This window comes from Passer domesticus, chromosome 2 (genome assembly GCF_036417665.1).
Source record: "Passer domesticus isolate bPasDom1 chromosome 2, bPasDom1.hap1, whole genome shotgun sequence".
Classification (NCBI taxonomy): domain Eukaryota; kingdom Metazoa; phylum Chordata; class Aves; order Passeriformes; family Passeridae; genus Passer; species Passer domesticus.
This window is the reverse complement of record NC_087475.1, coordinates 100,889,126-100,905,649: the sequence shown is the minus strand read 5'-3', so window position 1 is coordinate 100,905,649 and position 16,524 is coordinate 100,889,126. Positions and strand designations below refer to the sequence as shown.

General features: G+C 39.2%; 1 long non-coding RNA gene across 1 annotated transcript; it reads right to left on the bottom strand.

Moving 5' to 3' along the window:
• Positions 1-10,484: 10,484 nt before the first annotated feature.
• On the bottom strand, positions 10,485-12,925 carry LOC135295565 (uncharacterized). Its single transcript, XR_010357689.1, has 2 exons — positions 12,363-12,925; positions 10,485-11,648 (listed from the first exon to the last, which is right to left on the bottom strand). It is a non-coding gene; the product is annotated as an uncharacterized LOC135295565 (long non-coding RNA).
• Between the last annotated feature and the right edge of the window lie 3,599 nt (positions 12,926-16,524).

Sequence of the window (16,524 nt, the reverse complement as noted above, 5' to 3'; positions counted from 1 at the left end):
TCTCAGCCCTATGTTGGGCTCAGCTGTAAAACAGGAATTATGATATTTTATCTATGGGAGAGGTCAACACCTGTACGTAAAAAATGTGACTGTAAATTCAAACCTTTAGGAGTAGATAAATTGGCCATATGCTGTCTAGAGAAATAGAATGAAATAGAATGAAAACCCCACCCTTTTGTGGTGACTGATCCAATTTCTCTGAAGTCTTTTGGAATAGAACTGAAGTATTTCACATGTACAGAAATCTACACAAAGGCTGTCCAAGCTTGTAAAGTGTCAGATGGACCAAGCTCACTAAATATGTGCAAGATTCCAAAAGCACTTCAGAAAACTTGTTTTTCTTCCACTGGCAACACTGAATTTTTTGTATCTCTGCATAAAAATGTTTATCATACATTAAATTAGAACTGTGTGGCATCCACAAAAATTATTTCCTTTCTCTCGCTACTCCAAAAACAAATATTAATTTTATCTAAACCTCAAGTATACCTAGATAAACTTTATCTATGCTATTTTTACTATTGAAGTGCTCAGCTTACACACTATGAACATAATCTAATAAAAATAAACATATGTGATCATGATAGAATTATTTAGCTAACAGCAGTTTCTATAATGATCAATTAAACAGACTTGTTGTTTGCACAGAATTTTTATAATGAGAACAAGGGTGGTGATGATGGTGTCACTTAAAACTTCAATTATTTTTGTAACTCAGCAAGCTGCTTCTTTCAGATAGGCATAACTTTCAGAGCAACTCAAGCAGAATTATCGCATTCTTGCTTATAGACAAACAAAAAATTTGTCAGGAGATTTTCAACAGAACACATCCACCCTTTATTAAGTCATACTGATGCCAAGTATTAGAAACCACAGCCTCAACGAAGAATGCTTTTACTCCTCCAACCAAAACATGTGCCTATCTTGACAGTAATTTAGCTGCATATGCTATAACTTGCCTTTATATAGCTCTCACTGAGTCCCAAAACTTTGAAAATAGGCTTTAAAGTTATAACCACTTACCTAGATTTTTCAGTACCCTAAGGTTTGCAAGTAGTGTCAAGGACATAGAAATGCTGTTCTTTAGCAGTGTCAGTACTTAAATTTTGTCACAGCTTTGTTGGAAATTGCAAACAGGAAGGAAAAACTATAGCTCTTTTGAAATATATTCTTCATCTTTTGTGTTTTGATGTTGGTCTTCCTTCTGTAATATTGAACTCTGATTTTCAGACTGCAGCATGCCTTTCTGCAATTTAAGGTTTACAGTTCTTTAACATGTTTTAATAAACACTTTAGGAAACCCTTGAATTTTGGTGCTGCTGCTGATGTGCTCAATTAGGAGGCTTAGAAACACAAGAAGTGTTAGGATGAAGGCTCCCAAGTTCTGTTTCCCACTTAGATGTCACCTGGACATACAAATATTTCCATTACCAGAAGTAAATAGGCATCTCTTCAGACTGGTTATTACAGCCATTTCATAGGTGGGAAAATGGAATTTCAAGAATGGATATGGATTCACAGGCATGTATGTGTGAGGAAGGAATTGGCATCTGAAACAGGATACAGCTCCACCATAAGCAAAGTTCTAAGCCCCATATGTTAGCTGTTTCTCTGCCTTCAGGGAAATTGCTTCTTCAGTCTCTGCTTTCTTACCTGAAAATTAAAACAAAACCATAAAACCCCACAGGTGATTGAAAAATAATGTCTGTCAGTTAGTTAATGCAAAACTCTTTCTTTTCTTATTAACCCTTTTGTGTTGTTATATGAAGAGCTCTAGGGAGGCCTCCATGGTAAATTGTAAGTTAACACATTATATAATGCAAAGTTGAAGTGCAGTAAGTTTCAGTACAGTCCATGTATTTTTCCTATGTGGCTCTGTCCTCAAGTTTCAAAGAAATATGCATTCAAGCCAAAATAGGAAGAAAATTTTTTTGGAGCTTTCACACTGAGAAACTTATTCAACCTTTCCAGCAGCTTAGAGAGCCATGCTTTTGAAAGTTTTTTTATGTAAGTTCCACTTATATAGACTTTATTAGAGTTGTTAATAATTGCTTTTTCTTTCTGGTCTGAATTAGAATGCTGCCCTAACTGCAGAGCTAGAAGGCGGCTCTCTTGAACATTTATCCTATTTCTTTCTTTATTTTTCTGCTGTCTCACCAGTGTCTCAAAAAACCTATTTTGACATAATGTCTCTGCAGTTTGGACCTAGTCTGTCCATAGCCTGCAAAAGATGAAGCAGGAACACTGTAGTGAGAAATATTTTTCTTATCTGTCAGTTTGCTTCTTGTGACTTTAGCTATGCATTGAATATGTATATGCCAGTTTAGTAGCTCTATGAAAGATTTGGTATTGTACATATCTTAGAAGAGCTGTCATAGCCTGTCACTGCTTCATGTTGGTTGTGCTGCATGTGTAATTTCATAAATAAACATTTATTCACAGAATGTAAATTTGGCTGAATCATTCTGCATATGTGAACCATTTATTCTTGAACAGGATAATGTTCCGTATTCGGTAACTTAAATCTTATATAACCACTGCAAACCTTGTCTGTTTGAAGGGAAAAAGAAAACACAATTTTTTGGCCGCTTTCTTTCATTTCCGTAGAAACCTTTTCAATTTTGATTCAGCTTTGAAACACAAAAATATTAGCTTCATTTTATTCAACAGAGCTTTACCTTGTTTATCAAAGGCATAGTGGGAAAAAAGTAACCTTTTACTGCATTTTGCTTCGGTTATGATTTAGACCTAACACTGCTCTGAAATTACTCAAGCTATGTTGTCATATGCAACATCAAAGCAGATTACTGTATTTTAAGCATTTGCAATACAGGATAAACCTACTGCTTGAATCACAGTAGGAACACAGGTTTGTATGCTCAGCCTCTCCGTTGCTGTCAGCAATATATGAGAAAATATTTCACATAATTTGCATAGCATTGGCTGTGTTTGCACTCTGTGAATGATTATGTTCAATTGGGAGACATTAAATGAAGAAGTAGGGAGCTGCATGGAGACACTGAGGTCCATTTTGTGGAGCTGTGGTGACTTACTACTGCCATCCAGAGGGACCTGGACAGGATTGAGGTCTGGGCCTGTGCAAACCTCATGGACTTCAACAGGCACAAGGTCCTGTGCCTGAGTCAGAGCAATCCCAAGCACAGACTCAGGCTGTGCAGAGAATGGATTGAGGACAGCCCTGAAGAGAAGTACATGGAGGTGTTAATGCGTTGGTGGACAAAAAGCACAACACGACCCAGCAATGTGCACTGACAGCCCAGAAAGCCAAACACATCCAAAGCAGCACAGCCAGCAGGGCGAGGGAAGGGATTCGGGATTCTCACCCTCTGCTCCACACTCATGAGACCCCACCTGGAGTGCTGCATCCAGCTCTGTGGCCCCCAACAGAAGAAGGATGAGGAACTGCTGGATTGGGCCCAGAGGAGGGCTAGAAGATGAATGATTAGGGGCTGAAGCACCGCTCATGTAATGACAGGCTGAGAGAGCTGGGGCTGTTCAGTCTGAAGAAAAGACTTTGGGGAGACCCTCTTACAACATTCAATACCTAAAGGGGACCTGCAAGAAAGCTGGAGAGGAACTTCCTATGAGGGCCTGTGGATTAGATACAGGGAAGAAATTCTTAATTGTGAGAGTGATGAGACACTGGAACAGCTTGCCCAGAGAAACTGTGGATACCTCATCCCTGGAAGTGTTCCAGACCAGGCTGGGGCTTTGAGGAACCTGGTCTAGTGACAGGTGTCCCTGCCCATGGTAGGGGGATTTGAGCTAGGTGGCCTTTAGACCTCAACCTTTTCTATGATTCTATGATTTGCACATATGAGGTTTTATATTAGGACAATAACAATCAGGCAAAAAGGTGCAGTCCTAAATTGTGAAGGGCCTTGTTTGGTAAGAGACAGGGAAAGTTATTAGTTCAGTAGTACAAGCATGATTCACTCACATAAGCAGCCGTCACGTGTGACTAAGAGGTGGACGGATTTAAGTATCTGCATGTTTGATTATACATTTCCCCATTATTTATTCTTTTTCTTCTTCTCCTTTATGTTCTTCTTTGCCTTCATGTTCTCCTTCATCTTCTTTGTCTTCTTCCTCCATGTAACAAGAAGTTATAAAGGAATGAAAAGCTTGGTAAATTCAAGGAGAGATGACATAACTGGTTCCTTCTGGGTCTCTACAAGTACCCCCTAGGCATTTTTAAGTCCTCATGCTTCCATATATATATATATATATATATATATATATATATATATATATATATATATATGTATATTTAATTTTCTCACAGAAGAACAGCCTGTCAATCAGTTGAGCTTACCCAGCAGACTGTCCTGTATTTCTGGTAACTGTGGTTCTTCTCTTGGGCTAGCAGATTTGTGACTGAGTGGGAATAAAAATGCCAGTCCGTTTAAGCTAAACTTTTCTATAATTCTAACAGCACGAGCAAAGCATAACATTAGAGAAACATGATATTAAAATTATACCAGGTCTGTACATAGTTCACCTTTACAAGGGCCTGACTTTCCTCTTCCTGGGGTTCCTAGAAGGTAAACCATTCCCTAAATTTTCATACAAAAGAGTCTCATTTCTCAGTCTCAAGACATAATCTCTCTCACTTTTTTTCAAGTGTATTTCTTGAAAAATTATTGAGTCCCTGTATTCCTGCTCTCCCTGAAACAACTGCTTATCTCTTAAAAAAACCCTCCAACAAAAAAACAAAACAAAACAAAACAAAACAACAAAAAACCAAACCAAACCAAAAACTCCCAAACTACTCCAATTTGTCTGTTACAGATTCTATTGAAAACCAGCAAAGAAAAAACCCAAACCAAACAAAAACAAAACAACAAAACCCAGGCTTTTCCCTTATATCTTAGGTGTATGAAGAGTCTTAATCTACCCCCACTGTAATTTTCCAGACTGACTGTGCCACTATTACATTAGTTCAGTATCTGTATGCAGTAAGTCAGCACATAGGATTCAGGAATTATCATGGGCATAGGTTTAAATAGCTTTAAATCTATTTAAAGGAGAGGATTGTTCTTTGCATTGAGTAAAAAAAAAAAAAAAAGTAAATGAGGAAAGCAAAATGAGCTATTACTGGTGTTCAGTCTCAAATCAAACTTGGGAAGATGTAAATACTTATGTAGAAAGAGATTTCAATTCTTAGTCTGGTCTGCCTGATATCTTCTATGATGAGCATGAGATTAAAAGTATCTAAATGATTAAAGATCAAGTCTGTTTGAGACTTAAAGGGCTTTTGCACATTTAAGGCCTATCTGTTCATTTTGGGCTGTCCTTTCATGCTAATTTTTCAGTACCTAATGGTCGAAAATTAGAATGTAATAACTTCTGTGAGCTAAACTGTGTGCCTGCTACAGTACTGCTGGGCTGAGAAGAGTACCTTAGGCCAGATGCATGTCTAGTGTGGCTCAATGATCCTGAAAATAGGATGTAGTTTGATCCAAAGTGAGAGATATTACCTTAATTTTCCATTTGCAAAGAGTTCCACTGTTCTGTTTACATTACTTCTCTGAGCCTGAACACTTGTTACAGTTCTTTGAAAGGGAGTCATTTACCATCATCCCTACAGGATATTTATCTGCAAACTCTCGGGTCTCCAAGAGTCCTCTCTATTCCCTCTTACTTTAGCTTTGCAGACATTGGCACACAGCTAACTAGTCTTCCCGGCCAAAAAGTTCTGGATGTGGCTCCAAGCAGCGTCATTCAATGCTGCTGTTGGCTGAATACAAAACATGTGCTGCTCCTGCTCCTTGTTACACAAGCTCTCCTTCCTGCCTCCACACTGCTCATCAGAGTTTGCTGTGCAACTCCTATTTAATGAGAACATCTGACAAAAAAAATTTGTCTGTTATCAACTTAGAACTTTAAAGATGTTCTTTAGGCTGTTTAATGTCCCAGAGTCTATTGATGACTTTTGATATTTTTCATATACTTGTAGCCATGTAGATTGCTAATGAATGGCTGTAGCTCCTAGTACTTTCCTATCCTCTTTCCCTACATTTAGGAACAATAAACTAACCTTCTAAACACATTCCTAAAATATTGTTTAGTCTTATTCCAAGAAGAGAACCAACAAGGACATTCTGTTTTCCAACCAGAATCTGAGTGGGAATAACTCAGACATAACTAAAGTGGGCAAAGAAGCCCCTGGACTATTTCCAGTGAGTCAGAACACAGAGAATTATTAGCTAATCAACTCACCTTTAAATTGGACAATATATAATAGGTATAATAATCTACTTATCTTATAAAATTGTAGAATTACTGTACCACATATTGTACCTGAAATCTTTCAAGTAAAGATTCACTTTTATATTATCACTTTAATGTTGTTTGGAAAGGTGTCTTCTGTTTTCCAGGCAACAGCATGTTATTTGATCCTCTGCTGCTTCAGTAGTAAGCCTTCTGTTTCTGGAGCCTCATCCAGTTTTGTGTGATTATCTTTAGGAGGAAGGAATAAGGAAAGGTATTTCCCAAAAATGGTGTAATCTTTGTGCCTGAAACAGTGGGGTGGTAGTATTACAGCAAGTACCATGTGTACTGTTGTGCAAATAATGCTGAGAACAGTATCCTACTTTTGAAAATGTGGTCTCCTTTCCAGAAGAAACTTGATACTTTTCAAAGGCAAACATTTGAAAATATATTTTTATGTCATTGTTAGGAATGTGGTCTATATGTATTAAAAGACTGTGAGAAACTCATCAAAGGCAAAAGAAATCTCCAAGGCCTTCACAGTTTGTGAGGGCAGAGGTTTGTGACGGGTGGTCACAAAGAACTTAAGGCCTTCTGTGGCTGAGCCTTAGCACAATGATAACATTTAAACCCTCTGCAGTGATCTGAAAACAACCTGAGGAAGGATGTTCTCCACCTGCTCAGGACCATGAAAGCCACAGGCAGCTCTGTGTAAGGAGAGGAGAGCAAAGTTGCAGTGAAGCTCCAGGGAAGGTCCAAAGGACAAAGTAAAGGTGATGAAGGGGTCATGCAGGTAGGTAGCATGATAATAGCAGAGAAAAAAATACCATGAGATTTTGAACCAAGCATATGAATGGCATTGATGGGCACACTGAAATGAAGGGGAGAGGGCTCTCTGCAAGATGCACAGCCATGCAGTTGAGAACACCCAACTTGAATGGCTAGCTCTGTGACCATGTCAGAATCTTCTTGTATCTGAATTATTCAGCTATAATCTGGAAGCTTGTCTTCTAGGGAGCATTCATATTATTTTTGTACTTGCCAGATAAGATGTAAGAAAGAAATACTTAGTGAAACCATATCTTCAGCAGAAGCCTCAATGAATTTGAGAATTATGCTGGCAGACACATGAATACTATCCTGTCATTGACAATATATTTTTTCATACAAAAGCAATTGATTGTATTTACTCTGTAGTGCTCTTTATCAACCTCATTTATTTCAAATGTACTTATATTCACAGCTCAGATTCTGTTAAATCATTACTGATCTTTGCAATGTTCTTGCTCAAAGCTCATAGGTGCAATGAAAATCCTTATATTTTCCATTGTGTCAGATGGAGCAGACACTCTAAAAATCAAAGCTTTCACTATACCATTTCTCCTGCCAACACCCTGAATGCTGAATGAGCTAAATTTCATATTTAGGAGCCAAAAAATATTTCTGCCACTTACTGCTGGCAGTGTTAGTCTGATTCCACTCTAAGCTAAAGTAAGGATGTTCCTGGAAAAAGAAATCATTGGCCAGTGGTCGTCTTTCATAATGTATTCAAAAGCTGGATGTATTCTGACCATCAAGGATACAGGATTTAAGTGAAATTAGGTTAATAAGATTTCTATGGTTTCTGTTGTGTGTGTATGCCAACATGCTGAGGAATATTTCAGCTAATATTAAATGTCTTACAATATAGACCATTAGTCTGGCTCCACATGTAGTCTTTTCTTGGGGTCAGCAGATAAACAGTTCCAGAAGGCAATTATTCAATTACCTCTGACATCTATGCTGGTGAGTTTCCCTGAGGTATCTTGTCTCCTTTCCTTGACTACAGAGGTAGCCTGTACAATCAGCCAAGCCTGGATGTATAAGTGACTACAGGTATTTATTATAAATTCATCAAGTACTGTAATGTATATGTACAATATGCAGCACAGAAAATTTGGAGAACCCAGGGAACGCAAAGTGGTTTGATGTGGTGTGGTATTATTGTCATACACAAAGTGCAGACAAATGTCTGTGACTTATCCCAAATTTGTCCCATTTCTGCAGCCTAGAACCTTGCCTGACAGGGGAGGGTAATTGTTTAACCACATACACACCTTCACACATCAGTGACTGTCGTTTCATCTGCTGTGTGATGTAGAAAATGTGAATATAGTCTGGTCTTCTTCCACTCTATTTTCATAGAGACATAAAACATTAAGATTGGAAAAGACATGCAAGATCATTGAGTCTAGCCTTTAATTGATTATCACCTTGTCAACTAGACCATGTTACTAAAGTGCCATGTCCTGTCATTTCTTGAATACCTCCAGGGATGGTGACTCAGTCACCTTCCTGGGCAGTCCATTCTAATACATGACAACCCTTTCCATGAAGAAATTCTTCCTGATGTCCAACCTGAACCTCCCCTGGCACAACTTGAGGCTCTGTCTTCATGTCCTGTCCCTCGTTGCCTGTGACAAGAGACTGACACTCACCTGGCAACACCCTCCTTTCAGGTAGTTGTGAGAGAAATAAGGTCCCCCTTGAGCCACCTTTTCTCCAAGCTGACCAACCTCCAGCTCTCTCATCCATGCCTCCCAGGACTGACCCTCGAGTTCCTTCACCAGCTCTGCCCTTCCAGAGCCTTTCTTCTGTTGTTCAGAACATTCAAAATGTTCAACATCTTTCTTCTTGTGAGGGGCCCAGAACTGAACACACAATTTGAAGTGTGGCCTCACCAGTGCCAAGTACAGGGGGATACTCACTACCCTGGTCCTGCTGGACACACTATTTTTGATAAAAACCAGGATGTCATTGACCTTCTTGGCCACCTGGGCACATGTGAACTTACTGAGGGTGTACTTGGTCTCCATGTCCAGATCATCAATGAAGATATTGAACAGGACTGACCCCAGCACTGATCCCTGAGGGACAGCACTAGTAACTGGACACCAGCTGGATGCAGAATATTCCCCACCATCCTCTGGGTCCAACTTTCCAACCAGTTTTTAACCCAGAGAAGGGTGCATCAAGCTGTGGGCAGCTGGCTTTTCCAGGAGAACACTGTGGGAGACAGTATCAAAGGGTTTGCTGAAGTCCAACTAGAAAACATCCACAGCCTTTCCCTCATCCAGTAAGTCATAGAAGGAGATTAGGTAAAGTTGAGCAGGACCTGCCTCTCCTAAACCCATGCCTGATCCTCTGGTTATTCTGTATTGTTGTTCTGTGTGATTGCACTCAAGATTTTGTATCCTGCCTCAAAATGTCTTCAAGATTGGAAAAAAGCAATCTATTAGACAATATTTATTAGTTAAAAGAGTGGAGGGAAAACACTGAAGATTCTGGGAGAATGGGGTTTTTTTTCACAGAACTGAGAGAAATGGCATTGAGTTATCAAATATTTTTTGTTCTTTCTGGAGATGAAACAATATAACAGTTTTAGTAATCCAAATTTCCTGCTTCAAAGTCATACCAGATCATGTTTGAAATAGTGGCAACAAGGGGTACCAGCCTGAAAGGGGCAAAAGTAGAGATTTGATAAGACTGTTTCAATTTATGTAAAGTGGGCACTTCTAAAGAAGGCTTGGTGAGATTTAAAGGAAAAATAGTAACATTGGTCTAAGATACCAACAAGTAGCTAGCAACTTAAGATAATGATAGCAGTTGAAAGGTATGTCCCTGGTCCCACAGTGCTCACAGCCAACATGCCAAGCAGAGAGTGAGGCACTCGTTTGTTGGTAAAAAATCTTCTCAGTGATTGATTGGAGGAATGTCTGGTAAGCCTGTCCTCTAGGTATAAATATCAGAGACAGCAACCTGTGGTAACATATTTATAATCATCACCAATGTATGAATGCAGGCTCCAGGAATTTGTTAAACAGTGGAAATTCAGTTGGTGCTCAGAAGAGTGACCCAGGGTGTGAATTCATTTGCACTTAGTGGCAAAGGGGAGGCAACAGTGGGTTTACACACAAAATATGAATTTCAGAAATTGCAGAAAACTCCCTTATGTTGGTCTTCAAGGTTTTGGTGGGACAAGCCATATGAGGTGATCTTTCTCCTCTTTCCTCCTCCTCCCAGTTTATCCAGACAAGAACTGTTCATTACAGGCTATTCAAATGCCAATTTTTATGTTTTGTTGTTGTCTTGGTTTGGAAAGACAGGTGTCTGCTTAAGGAAGGCAGGAGCCTCCCCTGAAATGGAAAATGTAAACGCCCTCCCTCCAAATTGTTATAAATTTGAAATTAAGGGGGGCTTTCAGGCAAAGATATGGGATCAGGAATAACAGTTGTTTATTAGGGAAGAAAATAAAAATAAATAAAATAAACAATGCAGTAAATCAAAACAACACTGACAGAGTCAGAATACAACCTGACACTCTGTTGGTCAGGGTGTTGGTAGCAGTCCAATTGGAATTGTGGCAGCAGTCCTCCTGGAGTAGCAGTGTGGTTCTGTTAGAGCAGTGACCCTGTAGAAAGGGTGTAGTCTTCCTCTGAAGATCCTGTGGAAGGTGCAGCTGTTCCTCTGGGAATCCAGTGGAAAGGCTGTCTTGCTGTCCCAGGATCTCAGATTACGTCCAGTTAGGAATGTTTGGCTCCTCCCTCTGGGCAGAGCATCTCACAAGGGGTTGCTGTAATTCTTATCAGTCATGCAGTGATATTCAATAGCCTATTATCAGCAGATGTCTCCCCGGAGGATTGGTTGTGGAAGAGGTAAGAAAAGCTGCCCATTTAACAGAAGATAACTGCCACACCTCTAAGAGATGGCAAATAGAATACATCTTGCCTTGCAATCTGGGACAGTTGTTTAGCCATCCTGGAACAGTTGATCTGGAAAAACTTTGTAACAATGGTCAAAATGTTCAATATATTTTGTATTGTATTGATATGTATTGTATCTAATACATACTGTGTTTCTCACACACATATCTCAGAAGTGTCTCAGTAGATTTTTTGTTTTGTTTTGTTTTTCCTAAAAGTACTCCAGAAAAAAATTGCCTTTGGCCAAATACTAAGCATGGAAGATTTTGGCCCAAAAGACCAATATTTTATGAGGTTAATATATTATCATAGAAATTACTTGATAACCAATGGTAAGACAGATAATGATGATGCCAGCTGTCACCATGTCACAGGTGGGATTGGGATTGTCTGTCTGCCTCCCATATTCCCACGATAAAACCTGGCTTTTCTTTTCCTTGCTTTATAATGTTGTTGAACTCAGACAGTTTAGGCTGAAATTTTGCATGTCAGGTGTCTACCCGAGGCTGATTATTTTGGAAAACTGAGTTCAACCATTTCCAAAAATAAGACTGGAGGAAAATATGTTGGTTCTGACTATGTCTTAAAAGATGTGGCAAACTTTCTGTCGAAAGGCTCTAGAACTCCAGTGCTTTAAGGCACAGACAATGTGCCTTTTTCTGAGTGATGAGGCTGAAAGCAGGGGGAAAGCTTCATGTCAGTGACATAACTTAAATTCTTTCACTCAGTGCTGGGCACATATGGTCAAGTTATAAGCCTCTTAGAGAAAACAATTTGCATGGACTCTGAAAAGGCCTAACTTGTATGTAGCAGTTTAATTTTCCTAAATTATATTTCTGCTCAGACAATTTTGCACCTTAAGGTTTGGCAAAAGAAACATTAAAAATAGGGCCTATGACAGGAAATGGGAGTAAATAGGGAGATGAGCAAGGAAATAAGTGAATTATATTAAGATATAGAAGTGGTATGAAGGAATTACCTGACTAGTCAAGGTGACAGAAATAAGGAAAGAACATCTAAATGAACAGAATTATGAGTTCCTGTACCAGAAGATGGGTGCTAGGTTTGGAGTCCTGGGGAATGACTTCAAGGAATGAACTAGTGAGGGAAATGAACCGTGCAGACACAGGCAAAATACTTAGAAGAGCAAAGTCCATTTTCTTGCTGCATATTTTGGCCATGCTAAAGCCCTGAGAGGTTAACAGGCTTCTGAGAATGATAGAGGAGGAGATGGGATATGCAGGACAGCATGTGCTTCTGCTAAATCTCTTATGTCCCAGTTTTTGCAGGAGCAGGATCTCCTGCTCTTCAGCAGTCATTTTGGCAATTTGATATGGGTCACAACTCTTCTTCCCAGGCAAGGCCTGAACAAGCCCTGACACTAACCATAGCATGGCAACAGGACTTCCTCTTCCTCTTCCTCTTCCTCTTCCTCTTCCTCTTCCTCTTCCTCTTCCTCTTCCTCTTCCTCTTCCTCTTCCTCTTCCTCTTCCTCTTCCTCTTCCTCTTCCTCTTCCTCTTCCTCTTCCTCTTCCTCTTCCTCTTCCTCTTCCTCTTCCTTTGTGTAGCGTCCACAGCTGGCCTTGAATCCAAGAGAAGCTCTGATGTGCTTTTGGCTGCTTTTCTCAGGAGCTGCTCCTAAGCAGAGGGGTTTGCCCTTGGTTCTGTCTGAGCTGTGCTGTAGCTATGCCCTTGTTTCTTGCTCACGCTCTTGCTCTTGCTCATCCACACCAGCTCAAATAGGGTAGGCAAGTGAACCTGCAAGTGAAGCCCTAATCTAGGCCTTACCAATCCAGCAGCCAATGCTCACCAATGAGACTGGAGCCCAATATGCTAAGTATGGTGTGTTCTTGCCTATAGAAATGCAATCTTAGTAAATAAAAGATAGGAGGGAAAAATATGACAGGGAGGTACAAAAACATGTGAAATCAAAATCAGTCCAGCTGAAAGCCTAGTTTCCTGGCTTACATGTAGATAACACTGACAATAGTCAGAGTTGTGCAAAATGTTATCTGAAATACTTGTCTTTTCTAGGTGGTCTTTGACCATTGCATTGTTAGTTATTTATTTTTTTAATAGGATGGACTGGGAGTCTGACTAGAAAGGAATCATAAGGGAGGTAGTTGGGGGTTGTCTTTACAAATGAGATTGGGATGCAGAACCATAAAATTAAATGCTTTTTATTGCTGGGTAACTCCTTTGGCTTTTTGGCTTTCATTTGGCACTTCACTGCTGTAGCTTTACACCACTGTAGTCATGGCAGTAACACTAGCAATGACCTGGAATTAAGCCTTGGCAGACCCTGAAGGCTAAAATTAACTACATTTCTAAACATTTATCTTACTATTTTAGTGGTAAAATAGTAAGTTTTCATTTAAAAAAAATTTCTTAAATAAAAATTGATCATATTGATACTTGCTTTACCATTGAAGTTTTACCATTCAAGACATTTTAAGGATTTAGACATCACTATTGCATGTCAGCATTCATAAACTTGATCTTGATAGGAAGAAAATATGATATTTATCTCCAATAAATATGAGTGAAGTTCCCAAGGCTTTTGTGTCCATAGGGAGTTTTAATACTGTACATTCATATTGTAGTACATGAAAGTAATTTGCTTCTGGCAGTGCTTATTTTATCCAGGTTTGACATATAAACAGAGAAAATCGTATTAATAAATCCAGACCTCAATTTGTGTTAACAAATGCGTAGCTGATTTAAAAAAAGAAACAAACCCAAACACACCCATGCTCTGTGCCATTGTCTTGGTCAAGCACCTCTGACATGCTCCTTGCTTGTGCTTTCCTGTGTGCTGGTAAAATGACAGGTAGAAGGTATTTGACAGTGTGTCTATGACTAAAAGAAATGAAACAAGTGGAGTTCATCACTTTATAGCAGGTGGTGACATGCAGTGTAGGGAGAAGAGAACATGAAGTTGTGCGGTGTGGCATACACAGTTTAGAAGTATGGATTGGAACATTTTATCTAATGGGAACACAAGGAAACATTTGCACAGCTAATCACAAATGACTGTCAGTGACACCTTTTTTTCAAACTGGCTGTTATGTATTTAGTGTATATATACCAGCAAAACTACTTCAGGAATGTGCTTACAATTTGTATTTCGAAATTAAAATAAAAATATTTAGATATAAATTGAATAATAGTGACAACTAGATTAGAGTTGGTACTTAAACACATTTTGAAGTATGTGGATTTGGACCACTAAATTTGGAGGGAAAACCCCACAAACAGGAAGCCCCTGCCCTCTGGGAAAATTCAAACCTGATTCCATGATGCCTGGCTGTGGTCCAGACATATAATACAGTATTTGCCTGAAAGCATGTACACATAGGAGAGACTGGTAAAAGGGAGTTCGTGTTTTGGTACACCAGAGATATCTGGGGTAATTCAACTGGAGTAGGAAGAACCAGATACTTACAGCTGCATGCCTAAATGAACAATATGATCCATAGTCTCCAGAGTGTTAAAAAAAAATTAAAAATAGGGCAGTCTCTTGAAAGTTCCCTCTGCTTTTGTCCTATTGAAATTACATAACAGTTAATAATCCCTTCTTTATTTTCAGGCTTATTTGTTAGGCCCAGAAATTATTACTTTTTCTTGGCAACAGATAATCCATCATCCTCTAATTTCTCTACCTTGGAAATTGCAATTTTTAATTTTGCTGTTGGCATCATCCTCAAAACAAAACAAACAAGCTGGTAGTCAGTGAAAGAAATTACAAGAAACATTAAAGAAAGGAAAGGGGGAAAAAAATCTTCAAATCATATTTAGCCCCATCTGGCCCTAGAAAAACATGGAAATGGATGATTGAGTGCAGATTCCAGGATGGGCTGCCTTTCAAGGGAAACAAAATCTGGATATTTCTATGTCTAGACCACAGAAGAAAAAATGCTTTGGTGCTAATTAATCCATTAAAAGCTTACAAACCCTGAGTGGTTCCTGGCAACCTGTGTAGGGAAGTTCACAGATTTAAGCTGATAAAGGAAATGTGGGAGGGTGAAGCCTGGGAGTCAGGAGATCTGGGTCCTGCTGCTTACTCTAGCCCTGGCTTGCTCTTTGATTTTAGTGTCAATACTCAGCTTTTATGTGCCTTGTTTTTTCTCCCTTTAAATTGGGATTGTGACATTGCCCTCCCTCCAAGAGCTCTCTGATACCAAGAGAGGAAAAGTGCTATGAAGCCAGACTTGCTCTTTTATGTTGTATACAACTTATCTGAATGTTGGCTAAGTAGAAACCAGAGTCCGAGTTTGTATGCTCTAGTCAGATGTTAAACAGACAATGAATAAGCACTTCTTTAGGACCATCTATATTGTTAAAAGGGTACATAAAGCAGAAAATATGCTCCATGCTTTTCTTTCAGTGCACATGCTCAGAGTTTCCTTCTAAGTGAGGTTTAGAGGGATATACTGATATTAGCCCCTCAGAAACCTATTAATTATGCTTTAGGACTGCTTTTTAATTACTAAAGCATATTCACCATGAGCGTGCCCTTAAAAAACATATTCAATATGCATGGAAATTAAAAAGTAGAAACAATATTTCAGCCAGGCAGGTGCTGCCTTTTATTCTTTCCATGCTTCTCAGCCCATCATTGCAACCACCTGCCATTATGGTCCTGCTGTTGGGAACAGAGGGGTTATTGTTCCCATATGACTGCTTTTTAAATTAAATAAATACCCACTAGAAGACAGAAAAATCCATATTGGCTGCATCAAAGAGAAAAAAAAAATAAAAATCCAGGCCTGCCTGGATCTGGGAAATACTGTGATCATCTAGAGTTTTACCTCTTGCTCCCTTGTCAGCTCCCTCTAAATGCCTTGGAAACCCTCCCACTCTTCTGTTACCCCAGCTGCTAGCTCATGCCTTGCTGCTCTAATTTCACTGTCTGCACTATCCACTTTTCCATTTGCAAACACATGTTCCTCATTTGTTTACATACCATCCTTTTCCTGGACTACTCTGACTTTCACAAACTGGGGATTTCACAGACTGCTAGGGAGGGAAGTTAGTGAAGGTTGGATTGGTGATGGCTAATGGGAGCTCTGTGTTAGAACATAAAAACTTAGACCAACCTCCAGTAGCACAATGTGAGAATCAGAAAAATGGAAGTTCATTAATAATAAATACTTCGAGAAGGAGGTTTAGAGGGAAGGGTCACTTTTAGCAATTTGGCATTCCTTCTGGGTTTACAGACATTTCACACTAATAATGTGTTTCTTAGCATCTACTTAACCAGTGTGTGGGTTGTCATCCACTGATTGCTAGGCTAAAAAGTGCCCAAACAAAGATTTGTAGTCCCACCAGGTCAAGATGCCTGTTTAGCAAGAATGCTGGCTTAGATGTTTAAATAATTATTGGTACCTTGGGCTTCTAGATTTGCCTGGTAGGATGTTGTACCACGCTTTTCTTCATTCTTTCCTCTATATTGCCTGTTTCCCACTCCAGCTTCCTAAAGTGTATTTTTATCCTCCACTCTGCATAATTTAAATCTGTATTTTCATTTATTCTTATTCTGGATCTC